This window comes from Pan troglodytes, chromosome 17 (assembly GCF_028858775.2).
Source record: "Pan troglodytes isolate AG18354 chromosome 17, NHGRI_mPanTro3-v2.0_pri, whole genome shotgun sequence".
NCBI lineage: Eukaryota > Metazoa > Chordata > Mammalia > Primates > Hominidae > Pan > Pan troglodytes.
Window position 1 is genome coordinate 36,412,915 of NC_072415.2, and position 17,186 is coordinate 36,430,100.

The window sequence follows — 17,186 nt, forward strand, 5'->3', positions numbered from 1 at the left end:
GCACTTTGAGGTTCAACTTGATTCTACAGGCTCTGCGGTCTCATCCCAAAGTCACAGCCCACACAACTGGCATTTCCCCTGGTGGTTTGGATTAGACAACAGTCCCCAAGCTCTAGTTTGGAGGCAAGATCTAAAAAAAAAAAAAAAAAAAAAAAAAAAAAAAAAAAAGTTGGGGGTGGGGGCAAACAGGGAAGGGATTATGATCTATGTATCTGTTCATTTCCAGTCAGGGATTTGTGCCCCAATGTCCCTGGGGTGGTGGAGGCATCAGCCTTGAGGGTAGTGCCACAAAAGGCTGTTCCCTGAGACAAACGAGCAGGGGAGGGTTGGTTTTCTTGGCTGCAAGTGGCTCTCTGGGAGCTAGGGAAGAAAGAAAAGGGAGTAACTCTGAGAGGCTCCTGCAAACCCTCTCTTTGCCAGTAGAGTTCAGATACTGCCCAGTCTTCCCTTGACACTAGTTGCCTACTCTTCCATCAATTACATTTTAAAGAGCTATAGCCAAACACCACCAAGGTCTCTATCTTTTAGGATTTCTGCTAATCCTTACCTTCAGATAAGAAATCCCCAGGCATTTCTCAGTGTTTCAAGAAACGTGTTACTAATTCAAAGGTGCTGAAATCAGGTTATTTACATACAAACTGTGTAACAACCACTCTGGAATCTATTTGCAATTCCAACATGCTTTCTTGAGAGTAAGTTAATTGTGTCTCCATCTTAGGGATGGTGTGGGGATGAGAGGGAAATGCTGTTGTTCTAGAGGCAGAGATCTGATTTTTTTTTTTTTTTTTTTTTTTTTTTTTTTTTTGAGATGCAGTCTTACTCTGTTGCCCAGGCTAGAGTGCAGTGGCAGGATCTCGGCTCACTGCAACCTCCGCCTCCTGGATTCAAGCAATTCTCCTGCCTCAGCCTCCCGAGTAGGTGGGATTACAGGCATGCACCACCACACTTGGCTAATTTTTGTATTTTTAGTAGAGACGAGGGTTTCACCATGTTGGCCAGGCTGGTCTCTAACTCCTAACTTCATGATCCACCTGCCTCAGCCTCCCAAAGTGCTGGGATTACAGGTGTGAGCCACCGTGCCCGGCCAAGTGCTTCTTTGAAACCATCTACTGTTACAGCAAATAGAAACTTTGAAGATTGAGATTTCTTTTAATCTATATAAAAAAGCAGCTGTCCTTCTCTACCTGCCCCCTCTCTTACTGCATCAGAAGGAGGAAAACAACAATGAAATTATATTTTTCAGAAAAATATTGTTTTGAAAGCAAAATCAAGAGATCAAGGCCTCATGTTTTGTAAACATTTGTAGGATTTTAAGTTAGCACAACATTTTAGATCTTTTTCTTCTCTGGCCGTTGGAAAATTCATTTCCTACCCATTTCCTTCTACTTAATGAAGCATGATTAATAGATTCCACAAGGTGATGTTAAATTAAACCCCACATACAGCAAAAGTAATATAAGTGGAATTATCAAGAGGGAAAGAGTGGAGTAGTTAACAAATATAAATGGATCAGCTCATACAATTATTGTATTTTTTTATTTTTTATTTTTTTCCAAGACAGGGTCTCACTCTGTCACCCAGGCTGGAGTGAAGTGTCACTCCTAGCTCACTGCAGCCTCGGCCTCCCTGGGCTCAGGTGATCTCCCCATCTCAGCCTCTTGAGTACCTGGGACTACAGGCACGTACCACCACACCCAGCTAATATTTGTATTTTTAGTAGAGATGGGGTTTTGCCATGTTGCCCAGGCTGGTCTCGAACTCCTGGGCTCAAGCAATCCACCCACCTCGGCCTCCCAAGGTGCTGGGATTATGGGTTTAAGCCACCACACCCAGCCTCAGCTCATACTTTTTAAATGATTTCTTTTCCTACAACATAAAAAAAAAATGAGATAGGTTGTGTAGACAGTCATTTATATAATCATTGCATCTAAAACCGTTACACTGTAGAATAGTACAAATAAAAAATAAAGTAATTAACATGATCCATGGAGAGCTTAATCAAGGCCAACACTCTGTTTGCTTCCTGTTAATTTGTAACTAATTTGCTGCTACTGGTATACTTTTGATACCCAGCTTTGTACATTGCAAGCAAAACACTGGAAGCTCAACAAATTGCTCTGATATCTTTTGTGCTAAATTGACCCTTGTTGATACTGTTGAAAATACAAAGCTGGATTCCAAATATATTTTCTTTGGGAAAATAAAGAATATTTTCTTATTTTTTTTGGTTTGGGCATAACAATTTGATTTAAGAGGAAGGGACAGGAATTACTGCTTAATATTTTCAAAAGGCAATTAGTCTGTTAACTGATCCCACCTCTATTGCATAAGTAGCATTTTAACAAAAGGACTGAGCTAAAGCACTTGTAATAATAATATGTTAATCATATGACCTTTGTATGGTGTGTTAGAGGTCACAAAGCACTTTTACGTGTATTAGCTCATCAAAACTTCACAACAAAAAAATGAGGAAGTAGTATTATTATTCTACACTTGACAGATAAGAAAACAGGCTGAGAGCATTTAAACAACTTGCCCCCAAATAATCCAGGTATTAAGATGCAGGGCCAGGAATTGAACCCTGTGCTTATATCCCAAATCCTGTATTCCTTCACTACACTACAGCTGCCACCTAAAAATTGCAGAAGTACTACATGGGGCTCTGAGAAATAATCTTAGTGCTTTGGGCAGAGCTTCTCTCAGTAACTGATAAAACCCACTCAGATCCCTTCCTTCCTGACAACTCACAGCTCAAATGTCATGGAAAAGAAACACTTCCTACCTCTCTCGCCTTTCTCCCGCCCCCGACAACACTCTTCTATTCAGGCTGTCAGATTCTTCTTGCAAAGCATTTGGGACACAAATCAGGCAGGTGGGGGGTGGGGGGTGCGGGGTGCACATTGCCTTGATTCTCATGACAATGACAACTAAACTGTTACATTAATTGTTGAGGGGGAAGAAGGGGTACAGATTATTCACAAAGAACAGATAATTCCCAGCTCACCTCGGGTTATGAAATACCTGCTCTAACTTGATCTTAACCCTCTCCTAGCTCAGATCTGAAATCATCTATTGGAATTTAGTTTTAGACAGAAAGACACACAGCTTATAAAGCTATTCACTCCCAAATAATTAGGAATAATACATTGTCTGAGAAACTGAATTAATTAGATATTAGCAGTCAATTAACTAAAAGGTCACATAGGCTGGGTGCAGTGGCTCACGCCTGTAATCCAAGCACTTTGGGAGGCCAAGGTGGGTGGATCACCTGAGGTCAGGAGTTCGAAACCAGCCTGACCAACATGGTGAAACCCTGTCTCTACTAAAAAGACAAAATTAGCTGGGCATGGTGGCACATGCCTATAATCCCAGCTATTAGGGAGGCTGAGGCAAGAGAATCTCTTGAACCCAGGAAGGGGAGGTTGCAGTGAGATGAAATTGTGCCACTGCATTGCAGCCTGGGCGACAGAGCAAGACTCCATCTAAAAAAAAAAAAAAAAAAAAAAAATATATATATATATATATATATATATATATATATATATATATGATTTCAGCAATTCAAACCTTTAGAACAGGGGAAATCATGTTTCAGCTGACAGAAACAAGGAAATTTGGAAAAAGGCTTCTCATTGGGGGATTGTATAACTCTATTTTGTCCGAGGATGTTCCAGCCATACTCTGAGTGTAACTCCATTCTATCTAAGGATGTTCCAATTTTACTATAATCCTAACTCTCTATTACTTTCTTTCTTTTTTGGAGACAAGGTCTTGCTCTGTTGCCCAGGCTGGAATTCAGTGGTGTGATCATAGCTCACTGCAGCCTCGACCTCCCGGGCTCAAGCTATATTCCTGCCTCAGCCTCCCAATTAGCTGGGACTACAGGCATGTGCCACCACGTCTGGCTAATTTATTTTTTATTTTTGTAGAGACGAGGTTTCACTATGTTTCCCAGGCTGGTCTAGAACTCTCAGGCTCAAGATATCCTCCCACCTCAGCCTCCCAAAGTGCTGGGATTACAGGCATGAGCCACCACACCGGGCCTCTATTACTTTCTGAGGATGCACAGGTATACAGATGTTTCTCAATTTACCATGGGGTTACCTCCTGATAAACCCATTGTAAGTTGATGAATTGTGTTGAACCATCATAAGTCGGGGATGTCTATACCCTGAGTGTAATTCCATTATTCTCTAAGAATGCCTCAGTCATGTATAGCTCTATTATTCTGTGAGGTTGTCTAAATCATATGCCGAGTATAACTCAATTAATCTCTGAGTTTGTTTCAGGCACTTCCATGGTTCTAAGAATATTTTTGGCCAGATAACATTTCCAAATACTCCATTTGTATTTTTATTGCTAATTATAAAATATTTTTACTGGTAAATAGCCATTACATCTAAAATTCCTCAGCTTTTTCTTTTACAGAATGTAAAGGCTTAATAGTAGATTTCTAAGTAACCATTGAATATGAAAAAAAGTCTTTCTCTCACTAATTAGAGGGTGGAGACTGAGTATCCATTCATTTCTGCATTAACAGAATGTCCCTTGCACATAGCAGGCCAGTAAATACAAGTTATTGAATGAACGAATGGGTAAGTAAGTAAATGAATGACTGAGTTCCAATTCTCCAAGCTTTGGAAAAACTGCCATAGCCTTAACAAACAGAGAATAATCAAGAACACTTCATATTGCAATTTTAAAAAATACCCATATCTGGTTATACAGTTGTCCCTCAGTATCTGAGGGGCACTGGTTTCAAGATACCCTCCCCAACAGGATATCAAAATCTGAGGATGCTCAAGTTACTGATATAAAATGGTATTGTGTTTGCATATCACCTACACACATCCTCCCGTGTACTTTAAATCATCTCTAGATTACTTATAATACCTAATACAATATAAATGCTATGAAAATAGTTGTACTGTATTGTTTTTGTGTTATTTTAATTGTTGTATTATTATTTTTTATTTATTTATTTTTTAGAATATTTTCAATGTGAGGTTGGTTGAATCTAAGAATGCGGAACTTACAGATACATAGAGCCAAATGTATATAGATATTCTTGGATCATAAATATGGTATGGTGATTGTGCATAGTAACTGGCATTCATAGTGTAACCCATTTCAAATAGCCATTATTAAAAAAAGTCACGGGGTAGCAAATGCAAGCTTTGCTAAAAGGTGTCTACGTGTATAATGTTCCATGTTGCCTCTTTAGACAATGGTATGAAGTGTTTGGTGTAGAGGTCAAGAAGAACAAATTAACCCATTGAGTGAATTTATTCTGTTTGAATGTGAGATAGTACATGATACTTAATTCTGTATTCATTAAAAAAAATTAAACTTCATGCTAGTGGTAAGGTTTTTTGTTTTGTTTGTTGTTGATGTTGTTTTTTTTTTTTTTTTTTTTTTGAGACGTAGTCTCACTCTGTTGCCCAGGCTGGAGTGCAGTGGCTCAATCTCGGTTGACTGCAACCTCTGCCTCCCAGGTTCAAGTGATTCTCCTGCCTCAGCCTCCTGAGTACCTGGGACTACAGGCGCGCACCACCATGCCCAGCTAATTTTTGTATTTTTAGTAGAGACAGGGTTTCACCATATTGGTCATGCTGGTCTTGAACTCCTGACCTCATGATCCACCTGCCTTGGCCTCCCAAAGTGCTGGGATTCAGGTGTGAGTCACTGCTGGTTTTAAAAATTCTTGGCTGGCACCATTACAGAATGACAAATGAGATTTCTTTCTGTGCAAGAAAATTAGGTAATTCAAGGAAAGTGAAAAGTCACAGGCATGGTACATGAATCCGATTGTAACAAGTTCTTTTTATTGGTTTTGGGTGGCATTTTATTAGGGCCAGAGTTATCAGAAGAGCTAAGGGATGTGAACATCAGAATGACTACAATATAATGATCTTATTTAAATGAATCAGTGTGTGGGGTTATGGCAATGGGATGAGGCACTCTGTTGCTTTTGATGCAGGAACTGCAAAGTAGACTATGGGGTTACACCAATAAGCCACTTGTGCTGCCAAACATTCCAACAATTATTTATTCAGGAACTGCCCCCCATGGTGGTAAACCCTGAGATACTAAATAAATTAGACCATGAGCTAGGTGAGGAGCTCCCATATTTGTAGACGAGAGGACATAAAATCTCAAGATAGTTGCAGGTCAAACTAGTGTAGGAGTTGAAAAAATGCTGGAAAAACTCAAGTAAACAAAGGTGCTCCTCAAAATGGCTCAGGTTTGAAGGAAATGATTTTATATTAAGTATACAACTAAGTTAATAGTTGAGTTTCTGAGATACAGATATTTATAGTCTGATTTATAGTGTAACCCTACAGACTCAATAATGCCCCCCCCCTTTTTTTTGAGACAGAGTCTCGCTCTGTCACCTAGGCTGGAGTGCAATGGCAATAACCCCTTTTTATAACAAATATTTCATAACACCTTACCATCCTGAAATGTAATTCATAGATAATATAATCTAGTTTCACCTATAACCTCAAAAATCACTATATAGTGAGGTACCTGGAGAAGTCAAATTCATAGAAACAAAATTAGAATGGTGGATGCCAGAGGCTGGGGGGAGGGGAGAATGAGGTGTTATTGTTTAACGGATACAGGGTTTCTGTTGTGCAAGATGGAAATTCTGTGGATGGATGATGGTGATGGTTGTACAACAGTGTGAATGTACTTAATGCCACTGAACTATACGCTTAAAAATTGTTAAGATGGTAAATATTACATGTATTTTACCACAATTTAAAAAATCATGATGCTGCCCTACTTAAAAAGAGACAAAAAGGGCAAGTTGTTTATTTTGAATTAATACAAACAATAAAATGTTTATGTTTGGGCACAACTATGCCGGAAGACGTGATAAGGTGGTGAGAAGCTGGTTATCTCTGGAATCACCATGAATGTGTGTGCTACAAATGCAGTCGGCTATAAGTGCCTTTCCAGAGCAATGCTGCTGTGCACGGAATTTGCCAAAAGGTGGCCAACTCTCAGAAAGTTCTGCCCAAAGCAAGGCACAATTTTGTCTACATGTATACAGTAGTTTCATTTTTGGAAAATTCAGTGTCTTTAAAATCTTGCAAAATATGCATCATGTTTTTCAATTCAATATGTAAAACAAATTGAATTCATAGATAATTCTAAGCAGATTTTTCACCTACAGACTGGGTTGGATGTGAAAGTCCTGAGAAGTTTTTGTGTTTCAAGACTGGTCCTTGCATTTGCTGGACATCTCCCATCCCTGGTCCCTGCCCATCAAATACCAGTATTGCCCCAAAGTCATTGTGACAACCAAAAGACCCCCCAGGTTTCCATCAAACCCCTTCTTGAGAGCCACTGACACGTGTTGGCCATACTTTGTGCCCCAGGTCCAGGGACCCTCTCACTAGTGCTGGTCAGATCCCTCTTTCCACTATGATTTTCTCCATCTTGGAGCTCATAGTTTGATTGTCTCTTATTGATCATAATTAATAAAAAATAAAACAGCTTTTTAACAGTGCTGCCTAATTAGCTGAAAACCAAATAATAGAGGATCTTAAATAAACACATTCTCCTCTTTTATAAACACACGGCTCCTTTTATAAAAGCTGACAAATGAATGAGCTGATGTCAGATATTTGTTCTAAATATTAGCCCTCCGTGCATGTTGCCATGGGACTCGTGATGCCTTTAGGTAGCACAGTATCCTCCAGTCATTTGAGAAGGATTAACTTACACTAAAAATGGTTCCCAGTTAACACAGACTTCTACCATGGTCTTTTCAAACACACAAAAAGTAATTCTCAAGAGCACAAGGGCTTTGAGGGCAGGCCTTTGAGTGCCTCCCAGGTAGCTTTGAGCATGGAAGGCACTCAATACATATCTGTTGAATTGAATTTGTCTATGTTAGATATTTATAATAACTACGAATATTAATTAATCAAAACACACTAGCTTCAATCCCTCCAGATAGACAGCATTTTAATGTACTATATTTCACTTTCAAGTATGTCATCATCTCACAATTGATAAAGAGAAATGTGAGTTGCGGTGAAGATCAAAACTTTTGCACAGGTTCTTCTTCCAGTGATTTTATGATAGATAAAATGAAGAACCTGGAATCTGCAGAGTAATTATGTTAGATAGCTTCACATCATCATTTATTCATTCCCAGGATAAAACTGTTTCTCCTGGGCCCTATGAGAAACAAGTTTGGCTAGGACAAGCAACCCTCAATTATAGTGATATCTTTGCTGTGGAAAAAAAAATAAAGGTGTAATTAAATTTTGCAGGTGCAACAATCCTGCTACCACGAACCATGGAGGAAATCTGTGAAATTATCCTGAGCAATTTTCTCCAGTGTAACTTGGAAATTAGCCCACCTGGAGACATAAACCCACAATTTCCTCTGCCATTGTCTTATCACATCCATCTTGTCTTAAATGCTGAGACTCCTGTTGCAGAAAGAAACAGGTTTGAACACCCGAATCTCAGCAATGGAGTAGAATATTTCAGAAGTTTGAATTCCAGACACATTGACTTTCACGGTGGCTTTAAAAGACCATAAAAACCAACCGAAAGTACTGCAGGGCATAAACTAACCCGCCAGCAAAGCATCGCCGAGTCGTGGCAACTCGGATACGCGTGCAGACTTGAAAATGCAGAGCGCCGCGCCAAAGCCTGCGTTCCTGGGAAACCACATGCAGCGTCTCCCAAGAACGTGGTGTGCGTGCGGGCAGGGTTCGGGAAACAAAACTAGTTCACGCCAGAGACTGCGACCCCCTGGACCGGGCCGTTTCTAACTTTCCTCTCTCTGTCTCTCCAGGGGTGGAGGGAGGGGCATGATCCAGACACCAGAACAAAGACAGCCAGGTCAGAAATGGTGTGGTCTGTTTCTGCAAGTCCCAGTCTTTGTGACCTGGGGAAATGGCTTAGTCTCTAGCCTGCCAGCTAGAAAGGGAAAGTCTTTATTTGCTCAAGTGCTTTGGGATCTTCAAAGGAAGGCTCTGAACTATTATTCAAATATTTGTACATGATTTAGGTTGTGCTCTTCATATTTCATTATGCTCCCCCAGACTTCTCAGGGAATTTGGATCACTCAGAAACTTTAGCGTGCTATCGTCCCTTACTCATCCTGCCCTCCCTAAAGCCTCATTGAAAGCACTGATCTTTTGATTATTGGAGCTTCTGAAACAGAGCCAAGGATGAGGCTTTAAGTGTCAGCTACGACGATATTCGGTGTTATTTTGCTATTAGCATGGCTTGCTTGCTTTTTTACTTCATATAAATGCTTACACATTCCAGACACATGGACGTGTAAGTAAATACATATATTCACAGAAGGATACACCTCATACATGCCTTGGCACTCCTGTGTCTATACTCCTTGTAGATAGCATCGCCTCCAGGAAGCTTTGCTAACACTGCTCCATCCGCTTCAGTAGGAGTAGATGTCCCTTTATAGCCCTCTCCAGGTTCTTATGCATACATCTGTCACAGCACTTTTCACCGTGTCTCGTAATTGTATGTTATTGTTTGTTGTACCATTTGACTACGAATTCTTTGAAGACAAAAATTGTATTGTTTATCGCTGTTTCTCCTGTGATTAGTACAATGCATAGCACATGGTAGGAATTCAGTATATATTTGTTAAATGGATGAATGGATCCATCATCCATATTCTACTCCCTTGCTGAGATTTGGGTGCTCAAACCTGTTTCCATTCATCCATTTAACACACATATACTGAATTCCTATCAAATAAAATGTATAAAAATACATTTTAATGTATTTTTGCCAGTCTTTTGGCTTCCCTTAATTTATTAATCTTTGCAAGTTGCTTTTAAGCTTTCAAGAGTTATACATGTTCCTAGTAGACATTTCAAACGATTCAGAAGTACACACAGAGGGGAAAAAATGAATCTGTTTTCATCGTTCCTCATCAATCCCACCCCCTTCCTCCAGAGGAAAGCACTGTTAAAGCCTTTCTTCACATTTATAAACACATATTTAAATATACCAACAAAAATATTTTTTAAAACAAGGTTATATTTTAGGATTTGTTCTGTCTTGACATTTCTACTTAATATATAACACATTCTTATTATTTTGTATATATAGGCTCAGAATATTTATTAATCAGGTATTCATCTATGTATTTATTTATTATTAAAATGTTCAATGCACTTGTTTTAAAAAAATTGAACAGTGCAGAAGGTAAAAAATGAAGAGTGAAACTGCCTTTGTCCATTACCACTGTTTATTTCATATTGCAGAAGTAAACACTTTATAACCAGGCCTAGTTTTAGTACTTTTGGTGGTTATCCCTGCAACTATGAATCGTTTCTTGATTTCTCAGCATTAGATAGTATCTATCAACTCCTTGATAAGTTGAAGAATTTAGTGATTTATGTTTAGTTATTTTAGTGGTTACATTAATAACCTTATATAAAATACTAAAATTCCATCTTGCCCCATCAACCTTACCCAGAAAATACTGGTACCCTGCTGTGTGCTTTGTGGATGTTAGAACACATACACTCTCCTTCCATTTCTTCAGACTTCTCTCAGCATCATCATCCATCACTGTCAAGGTTTATCATATTTACATCTGGGCTTTAGTAGTTTCCATTTATTCTGTCCAATGTCTCTGCTTTTGGCTTCTAGAAATTTTTTGAAATTTCTTATCTGCTAATGACACCTCCCTTGTTAATGTTGTTATCAATCAATTCTTTTCAGGGTATCTTTGTTATCATCTTGATGGGGCTTAGGGAGGTAGTAGAGCTAAATACAGGCGCTTATTGTGACATCTTGAACAGGGCTCTCCTTTTCTTTTCAATGTGATTATTTCTTTCGGATAAATTCATGAGCATTTCTTAATTTTTTTTTTTTTTTAGACTTTTTAGACAAGTTTTTGCTCTGTCATCCAGGCTGAAATGCAGTGGCTCAATCGTAGCTCACTGTAACCTTGAACTCCTGAGTTCAAGGATCCTCCCTCCTCAGCCTGCTGAATGGGTAGGACTACGGGAGTCCAACACCATGCCTGGCTAATTAGTTTTTAGTTTTTTTTTTTTTTTTTTTTTTTTTTTTTTTGTAGAGATGAGATTTTGCCATGTCATCCAAACTGGTCTTGAATACCAGACCTCAAGTGATCCTCCTGCCTGAGCCTCCCAAAGTGCTGGAATTACAAGCTTGAACCAGCATGCGTGGCTGAGCATTTCTTAATTCTGACCACCCATAAATACAGTGGTGTCTGTGATCTGAATTGTGTTGGAAAGAATTTAGGGATTTGGGAAGAAGTCAATGAAGATGATTATTTCTGGGCCATCACTGTAACTCACTGTAGTATTTTTCTATTTGCCCCATCTCCACCTTGCTTTTCTTTTCTTTTTTCTTTTCTTTTCTTTTCTTTTTTTTTTTTTTTTTTTTTTGACAGAGTCTTGCTCTGTTGCCCAGGATGGAGTGCAGTGCTCCGATCTCAGCTCACTGCAACCTCAGCTTCCTGGGTTCAAGCGATCTCCTGCCTCAGCCTCTTGAGTAGCTGGGACCACAGACATGCACCACCACATCCGGCTAATTCCACCTTTTATCTTAGTAAGCAGTAATATCAATGTCCTTCTATAAATATTTTTGCTCTTCTATAAGTCACTTTTACAAATGTTGGTAGTATATTGTTTATAAAAGAACTGAACCGCCTTTAATGAAAACATATTTACACTAAAATTAAAACTCTATCAAGGATTTGAAATTGCTTGTATCATAAACTATTGTTAGTATTTGCTCCTATTTATATTCCCAAGTGGAGAGTAAGCTGCCTGAAGAATTATAAAGAACTTCCAAGGTTGCATCTTACTCATTTTTTTAATAAAATTGTACCTAGCAAAGTACGTGCCATGTAGTTGGTGTTCCATTAGTTTTGCTGAACTCAACTGAACCAACCTTGGCCATACCTGTGGATTCTCCATTGCAGACTCTGGGCTCTAACCCATGGGAATAGTATGGTTTTACACATTTCTTCCCTAGGTGACTGTATGAAGGAGCCCTTGACATGCCTGAGAAATTCTCTTTTAATCATAATTACATATGACTTCTCTTCCCCTCCTGTATGCCAATATTAAATGCACCAGGGAAACTGATTTCAATTACAGTGGATGCCTTACCCCTTCCAGTTGATCAAATTACACATCCACACTTCCATGGAGGTTATCCAGTGTAATTCTTAGTACTGGGGAGCATGAACAGGGTACCAATTACTTAAGAAGTGCTCATTAGGAATTAGAAAGCAAACATAATTACCACATGCCAATTGCATAGGAAATAGGAAGGCTTCTCAACAAAGCCAGGCTTATTTTATGTATCCCATATAGTTCCTACAGGATGTGTTTTTACCTGTTTTGTTTTTTTTTTCAGTCCACCAAATACTGGATGCATATACAAGATGAAGACTTAACAAGTAGGAAATGTACAGACTGCAAACTCCTTATTTGTCTCACTCCACTATACCTCCAGCACCTAGCTGGGCACACAGTCAGTGCTCTAAACATATTTATTGGATCTTTTTAATACCTCCAGTAGAAAATAAGTTAATTTTATACGTATAGTGTGAGCTTTTTCACACACACACACTCACACACACAGCATCCAAAGTTTTGAATGTCCAGTTAGTGTCCAATTAGTGTTGGACACACTTGGCAATCAAAACATATTTGGTGATTGGTTAATTGCTTTATTTTATGCATGACCTTAGGAACTAATTAAATTACATAACAATTTTGCAGATGACCACAGAGAAAACAAAAATTGTAAATTTTTTCAATAATTGTCATCTGGTGAGTTCCACCTGATTTAGATAAAGTTAGGGTTTTCTGTACTGTTTCCCCTAAGAGGAGGCTTAATTTGCTTCTTATAATTTAGCTGTGTTCTCTTAAAATATAAGTGTAACATAGAAATAGTTTGGGGAACAAGTCAGATTTTCCATAAATTACATGCAAAACACAAAAGTTATTTCCCATCATCAAATTTTCATATTTTTATTTCATGTTAGCATGCAGAAATATTTAATAATGACGAAATAGTCTATAAATGGCCAAGCCACAGCCTGGGAACAGTAAGTGGCACTTTAAAAGCTTGTTTTTGACTCCAGCTGGAAGGGGAAAACTGAAGCCATTTCTTCAGCTGGGCACCCTCTCTTGGTGCTTAGGTCTCCCACACATTGGAAGGAGCCCCGTTTATCCTTTGAGTCACAAAGGAAGTATAGGATGATGAAACTTTGAGCTACCCCCATTTTTGCCTCATCTCTATCTACTTAGCAGTGTGGAGAAGTTGGCCAATGGTAACATAGCCCTTGTGGATTCTCTCAGAAGCAGGTAAGTTCCATTTTTAGTAAGGCTTTCCATGTTTCTGAGAGTTCAGGCTCCACCTGCCCAAAGCCAAGTGGGTGACTTAGAGAGGTGATTCATTGAGTCAACAAACATCTATTGAGCACCCACCCTGTGCCAAGCCCCATTCCAGGCTCTTGGTCTAGGCAGTGAATAAGGCAAAGTTCCTGCTTGCTTCTGGCCGGGGAGACAAACAAGAATCACGCGAATGCATAATATGATGTCAGGTGTCCTGAGTGCAGTGACAACAAGGACAGTAGGGTCAGGGGATACTGAGTAATAGGCGGAAGGTGCTGTGCAGTGGGCGCGGTTTGCATCTAGTAAGGGAACTTAGGATACCCAGGGTGATATAGGAGCTCAGTGTGGTTCCCTGGTGAACCTAGCACCTTTATCATTCAGTCAGATCTAAATTCTGATAAGGACAGGGCACACTCTGTTCACCAACATAGCTAGGCAAGCAGCAGCTGAGAGCACACTCTCAGCCTGCGTTGGTGTGGAGCCCAAGGATGTGATTTATTATTACTATTGTTATCACCTCTGTCAGCCTTGGCAATGAAGTTCCCATTGTTTCTAAATATGATTCTCAAAGAAGCCACAGAAACTCACATACCAGAGGACACTGGGGAGGGAGTGTGGCAAAATGGCTTAGAGCTGGGGTCAGCGTACCATGGCCTGCAGCTAATCCAGCCCCCTATCTATTTTTATAGGGCCCATGGGCTAAGGATGTATTACATTTTACATGTTTTAATGGGTGGCCAAAAATGCATAAATAAACAGATAAATCAATAGTAAACTTTGTGATGAGAAAATTTTATAAAATTCAAATTTTAGTGTTCATACATAAAGTTTTACTGGAACACAGCCATGCTCATTTTGAACATGTTGTCTTGGCTGCGTTTGTGCTGAAATAGCAGAGTTAATAGTGGTGATGAGATTGTATGGCCCACACAGCCTAAACTATTTATGATTTGGTCCCATAAGACAAAGTCTGTTGACCCTGGCTAATAGTATGGCTTGTATTCAGCAAGGAACTGGGTATAACATTTTGGTATGTGTTGGAAAAAGAATACTATACAAATATGAAAAAGAATTAGATTTCCATATGGGTGATGTCTATGATATGTTAAGTAAAACAAACAAAAACAATTTGAGTATAATACATCTGACTTCTCTAAATATTCCACTAGGATATCAGCTCCATAAGTGCAGCCCTGTGTCTGTTTTGTACATGTTTTTGTTTTTAGAGATGGGGTCTCATTCTGTTTCCAAGGCTATAGTGCAGTGGTATGATCATGGCTCACTATAGCCTCAAACTTCCAGGCTCAAGCAGTCCTCCCACCTCAGCCTCCATAGTATTACTAGGAAGCTGGGACTATAGGCACACACCATCATGTCTGGCTAATTTTTAAATCTTTCAGATAGATGAGATGGCACTATGTTGCCCAGGCTGATCTCAAACTTCTGGACTCAAGAGATCCTCCCACCTCAGCCTCCCAAAGTGCTAGGATTACAGGCATGAGCCACCATGCCTGGCCTTTGTTCACTGTTATATCCCCAGTACCTAGAACCTTGTGTCCCCTGGTATACTCTCAATAAATATTTGTTGAGCTGGGCACAGTGGTACATACCTGTAGTCCCAGCTACTGGGGAAGCTGAGGCAGGAGGATTTCTTGGGTGCAGGAGTTCAAGGCCAGCAAGACCTCATCTCTAGATAAATAAATACATACATATTTGTTGAATGAATGAATGAATATAACACAACACCTAGGGGGCTATATAAAATATATATGAAATTTGGTTTCATAAAAATTTAAAAGATAAAAATATATATTTTTTACATGGCCAAAACCATCATAAGTAAACTTAGCCATGATAAACTTCAAGAAATCACCAAGGGCCTATTACTTAATGAACTCCTACAAATCAGTAAGATCAACAACCCAATAGGAAAGTATGCAAATAGGGCTGGGCATGCTGCCTCATGCCTGTAATCCCAGCACTTTGGAACGCTGAGGTGGGTAGGTCGCGTGAGCTCAAGAGTTCGAGACCAGCCTGGGTAACATGGTGAAACCCTGTCTCTACCAAAAAAAAAAAAAAAAAAATTAGCGGGGCATATTGGTGCGTGCCTGTGGTCTCAGCTTCTCTGAGGCTGAGGTGGGAGGATCACTTGAGCCTGGGAGGTGGAGGTTACAGGTGAGCCAAGACCGTGCCACTGCACTCCAACCTAGGTGACAGAGTGACACCCCGCCTAAAAAAAAAAAAAAAAAAAAAGTCAGCAAATAATAACAGGCAATTTATAGAAAGTAACTGCAAATGGCTCCTTAAGCCTATTTAAACATGACCAAGTTCACTCATAAGAGAAAAGCAAATTAAACTAAATGAGTTATTGTTTTTCCACCTCTCAGCTAACGAGAACACATTGTACTAGTGGAATTGTAAATTAGCAGAACTTTGTAGGGAGTACAGTTTGACAATATGTAACCACAATTTAAAGTGCATATACCCTTTGATCTAATGATTCTAATTTCAGAAAGTTATCCTATAGAAATATTCACGTTCGAAATGACACAATTGCATGGTTATTTATTGAGACATTGCTTACAATCCCAAAATATGGAAAATAATTTAAATGTCCATCAATAGGTGAAATAAATTAATGTGCAGCCTGCAAGATACCATGCACCTCTAGAAAAGAAAGAGGCAGCTTTTCATGTATAGATGTGGAAGGATCTCCAACATATGTTAAGTATGAAAAAGTAGAATGAGCATGTATAGAATAACACCATTTGGTTTTTTTTTTTAAAAGGATTTATATGGAGTTCTTTGCATAGACTATCTTTAGAAAAATACAGAAGAAACTGGTAGTAGTGGTTGCCTTTGAGAAGTGTAACTTTTACAAATAAAATTAATATTGAAATATGAACTTATGAATTCAATTTAGAGAAAAAATAAGTATACATAGAAAAATCTGAAAGAATATAAACAAAAAACATTACAGGGAATTTTCACTTTTAAGTTATATATTTCCATAATGTTTAATAGTAGATAGATGGTAATTTTAAAAATATATGATGGAGATAAAAGAGAGCAAAAGTAGGCCAGGTGCAGTGGCTCACATCTGTAATTCCAGCACTTTGGGAGGCTAAAGCAGGTGGATCACCTGAGGTCAGGAGTTCAAGACCAGTCTGGACAACATGGTGAAACCCTGTCTCTACTAAAAATACAAAAATTAGCTGGATGTGGTGGCGGGCGCCTGTAATCCCAGCTACTCAGGAGGCTGAGGCAGGAGAATCACTTGAACCCAGGAGGCGAAGGTTGCAGTAAGCTGAGATCGCATAATTGCACTCCAATCTGGGTGACAGAGCAAGACTTTGTCTCAAAAAAAAAAAAAAAAAAAAAGAAAAGAAAAGAGTAAAAGTGAGCATGAGCTTTTATTCAGAGATGTGGGTAATAGGACTTACTATGACAGCTACTAAAACTACCAAATCATCTAACAAATGTAATCTGGCTTCATGTGTGACATTATTCTATGCAAATGGTACTCTCTGATGTACTCTGTTTCACCTTATAGGAATTCAAAAGCACTTGGCCATATATAAGTTCCATTAAAGTGGATAAAAGTTTATTTCATCTGATGCTGCTATCATCTAAATCTTTAGCACAACAAAAATACAATGAGGTCACTAATGAGTTATTTCAGCTATCGTTTTGATTACATATATTAACAGGTGTTTTAGGAAATTTAAAAATATCCTTTCTGTTTAAGAAAAGTTGTCCAACTTCTTTCTCCATCTATCAAAATACAAAAGT

The 17,186-nt window shown here is 38.9% G+C and overlaps 1 protein-coding gene across 2 annotated transcripts in view; it reads right to left on the bottom strand.

The window, feature by feature from the left end:
* Positions 1–17,186, bottom strand: part of KCTD1 (potassium channel tetramerization domain containing 1) — a 203,160-nt gene that overhangs the window by 112,002 nt on the left and 73,972 nt on the right. Inside the window, exon 1 of one of the 2 annotated variants that reach the window (XM_054672058.2) lies at positions 15,005–15,024. The exons of the other annotated variant lie outside the window; for it this stretch is intronic. The gene's annotated coding sequence lies outside the window, so the exon portion shown is untranslated. Of the gene's footprint in view, positions 1–15,004; positions 15,025–17,186 lie in introns of those variants that run through there. 2 annotated transcript variants of the gene reach the window in all.